The sequence below is a fragment of the Vulpes vulpes genome, chromosome 8 (assembly GCF_048418805.1).
Source record: "Vulpes vulpes isolate BD-2025 chromosome 8, VulVul3, whole genome shotgun sequence".
Taxonomy (NCBI): domain Eukaryota; kingdom Metazoa; phylum Chordata; class Mammalia; order Carnivora; family Canidae; genus Vulpes; species Vulpes vulpes.
In genome coordinates this window covers 6,473,078-6,487,996 of record NC_132787.1, presented here as the reverse complement: position 1 = coordinate 6,487,996, position 14,919 = coordinate 6,473,078, and the positions used below count along the sequence as shown (strand labels likewise).

Below are 14,919 nucleotides of genomic sequence, written 5' to 3'. Positions count from 1 at the left end.
TCAGTGCCAGTGATTTCGTGGGTTGCATAACTCTTTATTGTGATGGCTGTTCTATGTATTATAGGATGTTCAGCAACTTCCCTGGCCTCTACCTACTAGGTGCCAGTAGCACACATCCCTTTCCTGTTGTGACAACTAAAAACTGTTTTCAGATATTGCCAAATACCTCCTGGGCAAGAGAATCATCTCTGCTGAGAACCCATGCTCTAGACTTTAGGTAACTGACTAGGGGTAGGAGAAAAAGAAGAGGTGTGAGCAGAGCCTCAAGAAATGTAGTGTATTATAAATAAAGCAAGACACAGGAAGGAATCTTCATGGAGAAAAGGGAAATATTTAAACTGCACAACATGCATCCAGGCCAGTGACAAGTTTTCTATGTAGGTGTCTCTATAGAAGGGATTCCAGAATGACATATTCTCAAGAAAGATGCCATTGATCAGCCCAAAGAGCCAGGCAGTACTCACCAGCTTCACACAGACCTGTGACTCATGATCTGGGCATAGCTGAGTGGGTGGCAGATAGCAACATAACCGTCATAGGCCATAAAAGCCAAGAGGGTGCACTTGGCCACACCTACACCAAAAACCAGATACATTTGGGTCAAGCAAGAGGCAAAGGAGATATTCCTTGACCACCAGGTGGATCAGCATCTGTGGGATAGTGGTGGTGATGAAGCAGACATCCAGGAAGGACAGGTGACCAAGGAAGAAGTACATGGGGCTGTTGAGCCTGGGTCTGTCCAGGTGATGAAGATGATAAGGCCATTCATGGACATGGGGAGCAAAGAGTAGTGCCTGAGTGGAAGAGGAGCTCTGCTCAAAGCCCACGAGGATAAACTCTGTCACTGTGATCCTGTTCCTAAGTTCCACCATCTGTGACATGCTTGAGGAGGGAGGACAGGAAAAGCACACATGAGATAGTTGTGTATAGATGCTACCTAGTTGTATAAAAAGTTTGAGGACAAAGGAATGAAAACCAGGAATTTTAGCATACTCCACATGTATCCATATTGTCATGAGCATTGAAAATGCTAGCTGTCAAAATATAGGAACCATGTGACAATATTTTGAAGGAAACTGTAAGGAAGACTCAAGGGGTCTTGAGTTGGGGTGACTCAAGCAGTTAAACATCTGACTTAATCTCAGGTCATAATCCCAGACTCCTGGATGACGTCACCCATCTGGCTCTCCACTCAGTTGTGAGTCCGCTTCTTTTTCTGCCCCTCACCCTGCTCCTATGCTCTTTCTCTCATATATCAAGAAAATTTTTTTAAAAAACCCCAAAGACTTGAGTAGAATCAATTTTATGGATTTGTTTGAGAAAGAGAGAAAGCACACATGACTGGAACGGGCAAAAGGAGACTGAGAATCTCACATAGACTTGATGCTGAGCACAACGCCTGATGGGGGCTTGATCTCAGGATCCGGAGATCATGACCTGGGCTGAGGTCAGATGCTTAACCAAGTGAATCACCCAGGCACCTTAACTCAAGGAGAATCTGAGAGATCTATTTAAATATTAAGGAAGCAGTTGTTGTGATGAGCAGTAGGTATTATATGTAAGTGTTGAATCATTAAATTCTTCTTCTGAAACCAATATTACACTGTATGTTAACTAACTAGAATTTAAATAAAAACTGGAAATGAAAATAAATGAGTAAAAATAATTTTATAAATAAATCTTAATGGGTTCTGCATCTAGTAGAGTGAATTTTATTTTTCTATATAATCTTAATGAGTAGAACTCAAATCAAAGAGCAGAAATGTCAAAGAAAAAAATGACTGATATTTATTTTTTTATATTTATTTTTTTTAAGATTTTATTTATTTATTCATAGAGATGCAGAGAGAGAGAGAGAGAGAGAGAGAGAGGCAGAGACACAGGCAGAGGGAGAAGCAGGCTCCATGCAGGGAGCCTGACGTGGGACTCGATCCTGGGACTCCAGGATCATGCCCTGGGCTGCAGGTGGCGCTAAACCGCTGCACCACCAGGGCTGCCCCTGATATTTATGATTGTACATTTTTCTTCTCTTATATATAAAAGTAATGCCTATTCATTACAGAACATCTAGAAAATACCAAAAAAGAAAACCAAAAGTAAGTAAATAAAAATAATCATCAAGACAGTAAGGTGCTGGCAGAAAGACAGAGATATACATCAGTGGAACAGAATAGAGAACACAGAAATGAGTGAGAAATATCAGAGAGAGTGACAGACCATGATAGACTCCTAACCCTGGGAAATGAACAAGGGGTAGTGGAAGGGGAGGTGGGTGGGGGATGGGGTGATTGGGTGATGGGCACTGAGGGGGGCACTTGACGGGATGAGCACTGGGTGTTATACTATATGTTGGCAAATCAAATTCCAATAAAAAATATACAAAAAGAGAATCCAGAAATGGACTCTCAACTCCATGGTCAACTAATCTTTGACAAAGAAGGAAAGAATATCCAATGGAAAAAGTCTCTTCAACAAATGGTGTTGGGAAAACTGGACAGCCACATGTAGAAGAATGCAACTGGACCATTTTCTTACACCATATACAGAAAATAAACTCAAAATGGATGAAAGACCGAAATGTGAGACAGGAATACATCAAAATATAGAGGAGAATACAGGCAGCAAACTTTTTGACTTTGGCCACAACAATTTTTGCTAGACATGTTTCCAAAGGCAAGGGAAACAAAATAAAAAATGAACTATAGGGACTTCATCAAGATTAAAAGCTTCTGCATAGCAAAGGAAACCGTCAACAAAACCAAAAGATAACCTACAGAATGGGAGATCTTTGCAAATGACATATCAGATAAAGGGCTAGTATCCAAGATCTATAATGAACTTATCAAGCTCAATACCCATAAAAAAATAATTCTGTCAAGAAATGGGCAGAAGACATGAACAGTCATTTCTCTAATGAAGACACACAAATGGCCAAAGACCCATGAAAAAATGCTCCATATTACTTGGTATAAGGGAAATACAAATCAAAACCACAATGATATACCACTTCATATTGGTTATATTGACTGAAATTAACAACTGAGGAAACAACAGATGTTGGAGAGGATGTGGAAAAACTTACACTGTTGGTGGGAATGCAAGCCAGTAGAGTCACTCTGGAAAACAGTATGAAGGTTCCTCAAGAAGTTAAAAATAGAGCTACTCTATGACCCAGCAATTACACTCCTAGGTATTTACCCAAAGGATACAAATGTTATGATCAGAAGGGGCACCTGCACCTCAGTGTTTATAGCAGCAATGTCCACAATAGCCAAACTATGGAAAGAGCCCAGATGTCCATTAATGGATGAGTTTATAAAGAAAATGTGCTACACACACACACACACACACACACACACACACACACGCACTGGAATATTACTCAGACATCAAAAAGGAAGAAGTCTTACCATTTGCAATGATGTGGATGGAACTAGAGGGTACTTTGCCAAGTGAAATAAGTCAATCAGAAAAAGACAATTATCATATGGTTTCACTCATATGTGGAATTTAAGAAACAAAACAAAGGATCATAGGGGAATGGAAGAAAAAATAAAATAAGATGAAATCAGAGAGGGAGACAAACCCAAAGGGATTATTAACTATAAGAAACAAACTGAGTTGTTGGAGGGGAGGTGGGTTGGAGGATGGGGTAACTGGGTGATGGGCATTAACGAGGGCATGTGATGTATTGAACACTGGGTGTAATATTCAAGGGATGAATAACAACTCTATGTCTGGAACTAATGATACACTATATTTTTATTAATTGAATTTAAATAAGATAATAAAAATAAAAAAGAATCACCCAAAGAGAAACACATCAATATTTTAGTTCATGTCTTTTCAACCATTTTGTTTTCTTTTTTTTTTTTAATCTTTTATTTTTTTAAAATTTTATTTATTTATGATAGTCACAGAGAGAGAGAGAGAGGCAGAGACACAGGCAGAGGGAGAAGCAGGCTCCATGCACCGGGAGCCTGATGTGGGATTCGATCCCGGGTCTCCAGGATCGCGCCCTAGGCCAAAGGCAGGCGCCAAACCACTGTGCCACCCAGGGATCCCCAACCATTTTGTTTTCTATATTTTAAAAGCTTTTAAGTTCAACATATGGCCTGAGCAGAACCTGCCTTCAAAACTTTAGTGTTGGTGAGCACTATATCTTTAGGATGAAATGTAGCATTGGCTCCTGATTGGAAGATCTGCTGTAAGTCCAACAGGGAGAAAGTATAAAGGATAAAAATACACTTTTTGTTTGAATGGGCAACTGGGAACAATTGCATTGCATCTCATTTTATAGTCCAAAATAATTTACTTATTTAATACGTGAGTGTCTACCATGTTCCATATATCGTGCAAGGTGCCAGGGATATATATATATATATAGAATCATGCATGAGAATTTTCTCTCTGACTTCATGGGTATTATACTATATTCAAGGTCATTAGATTAAGGGGATAAGTAAGAATATAAAGAATCCACATAATATATGGAGTATGGATTAACGTATATGTTAATATATGGAATAACAAAAAACCATACTTGTATAAGCAAATATATTTCAAATTCTATTGCATCCATATAGGGAATGTATTCTTTTGAAGGGTCATGGAACACTTGTAAAATACTGTTGATGTATTAGGGTATAAAGAAACCTTAAATGAACTCCAAAGAGCCAAAACAGTTCAGACTATATTCACTATGCTAACACCAGGCATTAATATTCTTAAATTTCTGTATAGAGGAGATTTCTTAAAATTGTGTTTATTTTCTTCCCTTGAGAGAGAAAAAAAGCACAAGTGGTTGATCACCTTGTATGTAGGATTTTGCTTACCAATATTGTTTATTATCACCGTGCACTTTTTTAAAAAAAAGATTTTATTTATTTATTCATGAGGGACATGGCGAAAGAGAGGCAGAGACACAGGCAGAGGGTGAAGAGGCCCCATGCAGGGAGCCCGGTGCGGGACATGATCCCGGGTCCCAGAATCACTCCATAAGCCAAAGGCAGATGCCCAACCACTGAGCCACCCAGGCATCCCATCACTGTGCACTTTAAATATCTTATAACTGTCAATTATACCTAATTAAAGCTGAAAAAAGTCTGTCAAATCCAAATGGATAAAACAGAATATTGCTTGCTGGTTTTTTTTGTTTTTGTTTTACTTCAAGGAAAGAAGTAAATTCTTACTGAATATTTTAAATTTATGATGTGTTTTTTGATAAATAAATTATAAATAACATTCTTCTGATCTGCAAGGTCGCCAGGAGTGTTATGTCATTTGTGTACAGCATGAATGCTGAAATCCAGGCTGTGCAATGTAGCCTGTGCTCAATTCATCAAGCTGTGCACCCTAGTGAGGTGTGAGTTCAGAAGTGGTGCCTTCTTTCTAATTCTTCTCTGAGACAGTGACTTTTTGTAATTATCCCAAAGGTACCATATGTGCTAGGGAAGCACTGCTGATCAAGAAGATCCAGCTGTGAGAATATTTAATATTTAAATTTCGGCACTTACATTTTTTGTCTTATTAGATTGGTGAAATTTTGAATGAATAACAATTAATAGGCCTGTGTTGCTCTGAGTGGATTTTGGGAATAAAAAGGCAAAAAGTACTTCTTATAATGCACTGGCATACAAAGTGTGGTCCATAGACCACCAACACCAGCAGCATTACCTGAGAACTGGATAGAAACGCAAACTGTTGGGCTTCATTCCAGCTACTGAAACATAAACTCTAGGGATGGGGCCCAGAAACCAGTATTTTAACAAGCCCTCCATGTGATTCTGATGCACATTAAACATTAAAACTACTGGTTTAATACAGGGGTGGACACATTATGGCCCCTCAGCCAAATACAATCCACTGCCTATTTTTATAAAGTTTAAGAGGAACAGAGCTACATCCATTTATTTACGTATTTCTATAATTGTTTTCCCACTACAATGGCAGAGCTTAGTAGTTGCCACAGAGACCATATAGCCTATAAATAAGGTTGTCAGATTTAGAAAATAAAAATATAAGATGCTTTAAGTGTGTTTTTAAGACACTGAATAGTTTTTTATTATAAATATGTTCTGTGCAATATGACTAACCCAACAGACAAAGCCTAAAATATTTACTACCTGCCCCTTTACAGAAGACATAAAGGGTGTGTAAGAGAAGCAATGAAAAGGCCTTACTTAGTCCCGAATACACACTTGGGATTCCGGTGCATCCAGACTCAAGCACTTTCTTCCCAAGAAGAAGGCTAAAACTAGGAGACCAATTTGCCTGAATGGAAGGGCAGCTGGTACCTCTTCTTTTTCTGTTTATTAAACTCACTGTATCAGTTGCTTTCCCTTTTTAAAGTGCCTGGTGTTACACATGTTCAATTAAGATAAAGTAGACGTCCTTCAATAGCAATTAAAAAAGAAAAGATCAAGCAGATGTTTTAGAAGCATTGTCCAAGTAATTCAGAAGCAGTTCTGTGACAATAAAACTAGACATGATTATGAAAATAGCCCCACCTACTTGAAAATTAGGGCAAAACCCCTCTGAAAACAATCCTTAGATCAAACAACCAATCAAAGCAGTAATTACTGGCTATCTAAAAAAATACTAGTAATGAAAAGCAGCATATACTAAGGACTATACACATATATTTGTTAAAGTAGCCTGAAATCGTTTTTTTACTCAACAAAAAGAAATAGAGAGAAATGAAATAAAAAAACAAAATCGCTGAAGGGGTATTCACTATTCTGAGTGAAAGGAATAAAGTGCAGTTGTTCTAAACCTTGGCTTCACATTATATTCACTTGAAGAGCCTTTAATTGTCTCCTTGGCAGAAGATATGAACAGGCATTCTCCAAAGATATCGAGATGGACAACAGACACATGAAAAGATGCTCAACATCACTCATCATCAGGGAAATCAAAATCAAAATCACACTCAAGTATCACCTCGCACCTGTCAGAGTGGCTAAAATAAACACAAGAAACAAGTGTTGGCAAGGATGTGGAGAAACAGGAGCCCTCATGTACTGTTGGGAATGCAAACTGGTGTAGCTACTGTGGAAAAGAGTATGGAGGTTCATCAAAAATTAAAAATAGAATTACTATATGATCCACTACGTAGTAGAACATAGTAATTCCACTACTGGGCATTTACCCAAAGAATACAAAAACATTAATTTGAAAAGATACAGGCGTGCCTATGTTTATAGAAGCTTTATTTACAACAGCCAAATTATTCATTTGTTGATTGATAGATGAATGGATAAAGAATGTGTGGTATATATACACAATGGAATATTATTCTATCATAAAAAAGAATGAATCTCAAGACTTGCAACAATATGAAGGAGCTACAGAGTATAATACTAAGTGAAATAAATCAGTCAGACAAAGACAAATACCATATGATGTCACTCATATGTGAAATTTAAGAAACAAATGAACAAAGGAAGATGAGAGAGAGAGAGAGAGAGAGAGAGAGAGAGAGAGAAGCCAAGAAACAGACTCTTGATTATAGAGAACAAACTGATGGTCACCAGAGGGGACGAGGGTGAGTAGATGGGTGAAACAGGTGATGGGGATTAGAGTACACTTATCATGATGAATACTGAGTAATGGGTAGTTGTTGAATCACTATATTGTACACCTGAAACTAATATAATACTGTATGTTAATGATGCCACATATCAGACACATTAAAACAGAATGTATTGAGATGGCTCAGTCATCAATATTTTTTTTAATAATAAATTTATTTTTTATTGGTGTTCAATTTGCCAACATACAGAATAACACCCAGTGCTCATTCCGTCAAGTGCCCACCTCAGTGCCCGCCACCCAGTCACTCCCACCCCCCGCCCTCCTCCCCTTCTACCACCCCTAGTTCATTTCCCAGAGTTAGGAGTCTTCCATGTTCTGTCTCCCTTTCTGATATTTCCCACTTATTTTTTTCTCCTTTCCCCTTTATTCCCTTTCACTATTATTTATATTCCCCAAATGAATGAAACCATATAATGTTTGTCCTCCAATTGACTTATTTCACTCAGTCATCAATATTTTTAAAAATTCACCAGGTAAGTAAGTCCAATGGTGCAACTAAATTTGAGAATTATCAAAGTAAAGAAAGGAGACAAAAGGCTATAACCAAATAATGCCAGGCCCTGACAGTTTTTATATGAGTTCTTTCTAATCTTCACACCAATCAGGTATTTTTGAAGACTACCAGAACTATTTACAAGAATAGAAAAAATAAAAGCTTGCTTATTATTTTTAAGAAGTCATCAAACCAACTGATACCAAAACCTGAGAAAGTACACACAAAAGAAAGTTGTGACCAAGATAATTTATTAATAATGAAATAGGCAAAGCAAATTACTAGCAAATGGAATCTATCAGTGCATTCAAAGCATACTGTGCTATGACCAAGTAAAATTTATCCCAGGGATTTAAAGTTTTCCTTATATGAGGAATTCTACTAATACAACTCACCATATTAATATGACAAAGATGAAAAATTTCTAATCAATGCAATGTTAAGACATTTGATAAAATTCAACAGAAATGTCTGATTTAAAAAAAAATCCTTAGTAAAATAGGACTAGAAAGAGCCTTCCATGTCATAATTTAAAAATTTATCTAAATTAAAAGAATTATAATGCATACTATGTGTTAGATATTGTTTGTTCTACATGTGCTTTAAGTAGTAATTGTTCTAAACTTCAAAATAATATATGGGGTAGGCAATCTTTCTTTTAACCTCACAGAAAGAGTCAGTGATTTGCCCAGCTTCACACAGTAAATGAACAGTGAATCTTAAATTAATACCTGGGAAGTCAGATTCCAGAAGCTTCACTGTCAACTACTCCCACATTTTCAGGGTTTTGACTGCCCTACAAGTTATTAGCCAAAGCATATGACAAATTAAAGGAGTGGTGTATTGGTAAGTGTTTAACAGATATCTGGGAGGGGCTCTGATTTGTAGCATTTGCCAATTTCTATAGTGTAAATACTCCCACCATGACCTATTTCAAGCTAGAAATGTGACATCACTAAACATGCTTTAGGAAAATATGTTCATTAGGTTACTATAATTTTTGCAACCATACATACATAACAGATGTAAATAATCTTGATAGCATAGATAATATTAAGAGAGTGAAAAAACTTAGGAAGTAACAAATTTTTAGCATTACCTTTGTTTTTAAATATAATTTATTTAGTAGTAAGCTTATATAAACTTGACAACTAGTTCTTAAACTTTCTGAAAACTTAATGGCTTTTGAGAGCTGGTACCAAATGGCTTCAGTACACCACTGGAATGAAAAGGAAAGGGAAGAATTATCATTTGCAGAAGATATTTCCAGGAGTAGAGTGAATTTCTCCTCTCTTTATGTTTCTGCCTCAACCTATAGGGAGGCCATAATTTCTACCTAAATTTCTCCCATTAAGGGGGAGTAATGTTACAGGAAACATTTTCATCCCACTGTTCATCTTTACTCTAGAAATAAATATCCCTCAGCTGGGCACTGGTTATATATATTGTGGTACATGCACCAAATGGGACAATCTTTTGGAAATTGAGTCTTACCTCATTCTGTTGCTATGGCTGGAAATGGTCTTTTTGTCACCAAATCACTGTAACAGGTAAGAAAGACAATCTCATGGAGCCTGAGGATGAGCTAGCCCAGGGAGAGAACATCTGATATTGGGGTTCTCTCTGGAAAAGATGGTGCCCTATAAATTTATATAATTTCTCACATATAATCTCTCAAATTATTCCAAATCAATTCTACTCAGATAAAACTTCTTTACCCATTTATAGTAATTTATAGTTTACAAAGCACATTCACATACATTATCCCATTTAACTCTCACAAAAATCCTGTGAAGTAGATACTACCTCCATTTCACAGATCAGGAAACTGAGACTCAGAGAGCTAAAGTAACTTGCTTAACATTATACAGCTATTACATGAAACCAATGAAACTCAGACCAGATCTTTAACGTCCTTAGAAGGGACGCCTGGGTGGCTTAGCGGTTGAGCATCTGCCTTCGACAGAGAGCGTGATCCCCGCCCCGGGAACGAGTCCCGCATGGGTTTCCCTGCAAGGAACCTGCTTCTCCCTCTCCCTGTGTCTCTGCCTCTCTCTCTTTCTGTGTGTCTCTCATGAATAAGTAAATAAAATCTTAAAAAAAAAAAAAGGCCTCAAAATACCTTTCCACCATACCAAGGTGGCTAGGGCAGAGATGTTATTACCTCTTGCAAGTTACACCATTAATTAATGTTCCATTTAGTCAAGAATACACATGCACACACTATGTGCTGACCCACATTTCCTTATAGTTATATTCCTCATTCTTTGAATTTAATCATGATAGAGAACAATTTATTGTGTGTATGTGTGTGGCACGGAAATCCCTTTGAAATTTGAATACATTTATGAACCATTTTAGCCTTGTCCCTCAAGCTGAATATTCATGAGGATTCATGAGCTTTTATCAGGTCTTGCTATCCTTATTTCCTCATTACCTTTAAAGTTTCCAGAAATAAGAAAAGGAACAACTAAAGAAGAAATGGATTGGAGACATGAAAGAAAGTATAAGAACTAAATAAGCACATTTTGCATTTTAAAAAATTGAATGTGTATAATACCCTTGGCTGACAGGCTGATCAGATCATCCCTGAAACAAAGAATTATATACTAATGAGGGGGTTGAATCAGAACCCTGAAAAGAGAGATTTAAGAGGTTAAGAAAGAACAATCTGGAAAAATACTCCTATTCAAATACAGCAACCAGCTGTTTGCTCTACAACTCCCACAGGACAGACCAATAGGAATGGAGGTAAGTGCAACAAGAGTATTAAAATAGAGAAAAAGGAATATTTTGATTTTAATGAGGGATTTGAAAGCATCAAAGTGATTGGATGCTCTGTGTCCAAAATTAGGACAGATTCCAGAGCATCAGGTCTTGTTTCAGCTCAAAACAGTCCAAAAGCAAAGAGTGGACTGGAGCCTTCACTTCCTTGTTTGCTTTCTTGTTTAACAACATCAAGACACATCCACTTATTTAAGTAGAAGACTGGGTGACTTTTTCTGCTTCTTACTCACTCATTTCCACATGCAATTAGTCTTTCATTTTCTCATTTCACCTCTTCCACCACCTTTATGCACCTTATACTGCAGTTACTATTTATCATATAGAAACCCGTCCATCTGTTCATTCAGGTATTAGTTGGTGGCTACTATGCACATACTCCACTCCTTCTTGCCTCCGTGAATTCACACATTCTGGTTGTTTTCTATGTAATGCCCTTCATCTTTATTGGCGTCTAGTGAAATTCTTATTTTTTTGTGATGTGGATCATATGCCACTTCCTTAACAAAGTCTTCCCCAATAACTTGCCATTCCCCCCTCCCACTTTCTCTTATTGAAAATAGTTTAATTTTGGCAAAGTAAGTTCTTTTTATTCCATTATTAGCTCTCTTTTTCTTTTTTGAGTATAGTTGACACATGATGTTACATTAGTTTCAGGTATACAACATAGTGATTCAACACCTCTATACGTTATGCTATATTCACCACAGGTGTAGCTACCATCTGTCACTGCAACACTATTTTCTCTTTGAGCCATAAGTGCTGTGTACAGTTTATACAAGGCCCTCAAAATAATCAGAAGAATTAAATTGGCTTTATATCCATTCTTGGGAAGAGACCAATGCTGAGATATTTAACATTTTATATAATGGATTAGCTAAGAAATAAATACTAAATATAACTGACAGAAATAATCAGTACAAAAATAAAAATTAAAATAGCCAAAACTGGATGTTGTAAAATGTAGATCTATAAATTTTGACCTGGGAAAATGGGACTGGATAAAAATAATGCCCATAAAAGAAAACACATAGTAGCAGAAGCTATTATGTAAAATTTGATTTGGACAAAGACTGGTAACAGAACTGCTTTATAAGTTAAACATAAATGAATCAGTCTGGATGAAAATAATTTAGTATTTTTATAGTCTTTTTAGTTTTTTATTATTTTTATTTTATTTAAAATCAATTAATTAACAGTGTATTATTAGTTTCAGAGATGGAGTTTACTGATTCATCAGTTGCACATAACACCCAGTGCTCATTACATCAAGTGCCCTCCTTAGTGCCCATTACCCTGTTACCCCATACCCCCCCTCCCCTGATGACAAAATTGGAAGTATATAAGTAGTATAATAGAAAATTGGTTAAGGGATTGATTCAAGTTAATGGAATTAATTATTAAGAGTAATTTCATATCAATAATTTATATGAATTTGGTGCTGGTATAATTCTGATTTAAATATCTGTATTCATTAACATAGAATCAATCTCAGGACCAAAATAGTGAGGGGAAAAATAACTACAGGGATATAATTGTGGGACAAAAATATCTACTGGCTCTCCAACAGAGTAAGCTTTCTTTTAAATATTTTATTTATTTATTCATTAGAATACACAGAGAGGAGAGAGAGAGAGGCAGAGACACAGGCAGAGGGAGAAGCAGGCTCCATGCAGGGAGCCCGATGTGGGATTCGATCCTGGGTCTCCAGGATCAGGCCCTGGGCTGAAGGCAGTGCTAAACCACTGAGCCACCGGGGCTGCCCCATTTTTAAAATTTAAATTCAATTTGCCAACATAGCACTCAGTGCTCTTCCATCAAGTGTCCTCCTCAGTGCGAGTCACCCAGTTACCCCATTCCCCCTCCTATTTCCCCTTCTGCAACCCTTTATTTGTTGTTTCTCAGAGTTAGGAGTCTCTCATGATTTGTCTCCCTCTCTAATTTTTCCCACTCAGTTCCCCTCCTTTCCCTTATAATCCCTTTCACTATTTCTTATATTCCACATATGAGTGAAACCATATGATGATTGCCCTTCTCTGATTGACTTATTTCACTCAGCATAATACCCTTTAGTTCCATCCACATTGGAGCAAATGGTGGATATTCATCCTTTCTGATGGCTGAGTAATACGACATTGTATATATAAATATACCACATCTTCTTTATCCATTCATCTGTCGAAGGACATCGTGACTCCTTCCACAGTCTGGCTATTATGGACATTGCTGCTATAAACATTGGGGTGCAGGTGTCCCAGCATTCACTACATCTGTATCTTTGGGGTAAAGACCCAGTAGTGCAATTGCTGGGTGATAGGATAGCTCTGTTTTTAACTTCTTGAGGAACCCCCATACTTTTCCAGAGTGGCTGTGCCAGTTTCCATTCCCACCAACAATACAGAGGTTTCCCCTTTCTCCACATCCTCTCTAACATTTGTTGATTCATGTCTTGTTAACTCAACATTCTCACTGGTGTGAGGTGGTATCTCATTGTGTTTTTTTTTAAAAAAAGATTTTATTCATTTATTCATGAGAGACACACACACACAGAGAGAAAGGACAGAGACACAGGCAGAGGGAGAAGCAGGCTCCACGCAGGGAGCTCAATGCGGGACTTGATCCTGGGACTCCAGGACCACGTCCTGGGCCAAAGGCAGGTGCCAAACTGCTGAGCCACCCAGGGATCCCCTCATTATGGTTTTGATTTGTATTTCCCTGATGGCAAGTGATGCGGAGCATTTTCTCATGTGCTTGTTGGCCATGTGTGTCTTCTTTGGTGAAATTTCTCTTCATGTCTTCTTCCCATTTCATGATTGGATTGTTTCTTGGTAGATGCCATTTCTGATTCATTAAATTAAAAAGATTTAAGTTATAGCATCAATGCTGATGAAATGGTACTCCATTGTTGGTTGGAAAGCTGTTTGGCAGTTTAAAAAAGTTAATTCCTTTTAATGTAAGGTTCCTTTAAAAATACAGACCTTGGAGTCCAATTATCTGGATTTAAATCTTGGCTTCACCACTTAGCAAATGTGTAAACTGAATGACTTAAATGAACATGCCTCAGTTTCTTCTTTTCTAAGATGAGAATAATAGTGATAGTACTTAATTTATTGGATTATGAAGATTAAATAAATACTTGTGAAGTTTTTTGAACAGTGCCTGGCACATAGTGCTATATCAGTCTGCTAAATGTGAATAGATTTAACTATTTAAAAATTTTATTCTAAGGGCAGCCCAGGTGGCTCAGCAGTTTAGTGCCGCCTTTTGCCCAGGATGTGATCCTGAGACCCAGGATTGGGTCCCACATCGGGCTCCCTGTCTGAAGCCTACTTCTCCCTCTGCCTGTGTCTCTGCTTCTCTCTCTCTCTCTGTCTCATGAATAAATAAATAAAATCTTTTTAAAAAATTTACTCTAAGAAATCACCAATTGAGAAAAAGCTTTATATACAAAATTGTAAATTAGCATTATTTATAATAGCAAAAATAAGAAGCTATAATAGAATAGTTATATCATTGAAAATTAAACTAATGAAATATTATACAGTCATTAAAATTGTTTATGAATTCTGTGTAATAATATTGAAATACATTATAACTTTAAGTGAAACAAAAAGCAAAATGCAAGCCAGTATATTTGGTACTCTCACTACATTAATAAAAAAGAAATTTCCTTTGCATTGATAAAAAATTTGGAGGAAGTTCACCAAAATGTTTAATGGCTGCTTATTGATGATAGAGCTATAAAATATTTTTATTTTTATTTTTTAAAGATTTTATTTATTTGAAACAGAGAGAGAGAGAGAGAGAGCTCACTAGCAGGAGGAGCAGCAGGCAGAGGGAGAGGGAGAATCAGACTCCCCACAGAGAAAATATGTAAAAGTAAAGAATGCTGAGTTTAAAATGAATGGAAAGTTTTTCTCTGCTTTCCATTTATTTAAAACTCAGCATTCTTTACTTTTACATATTTCTTTATATACATTTTCAAGGTAGAAAGTGACACTGTGTGTAATATTATTATTCTCTGATTTAACTGTTAGTGCACCAAA

The 14,919-nt window shown here is 36.9% G+C and overlaps 1 pseudogene; it reads right to left on the bottom strand.

Moving 5' to 3' along the window:
• Positions 1 to 263: 263 nt before the first annotated feature.
• LOC112921223 (olfactory receptor 10AD1-like) lies at positions 264 to 881 on the bottom strand (annotated as a pseudogene).
• Positions 882 to 14,919: the final 14,038 nt, after the last annotated feature.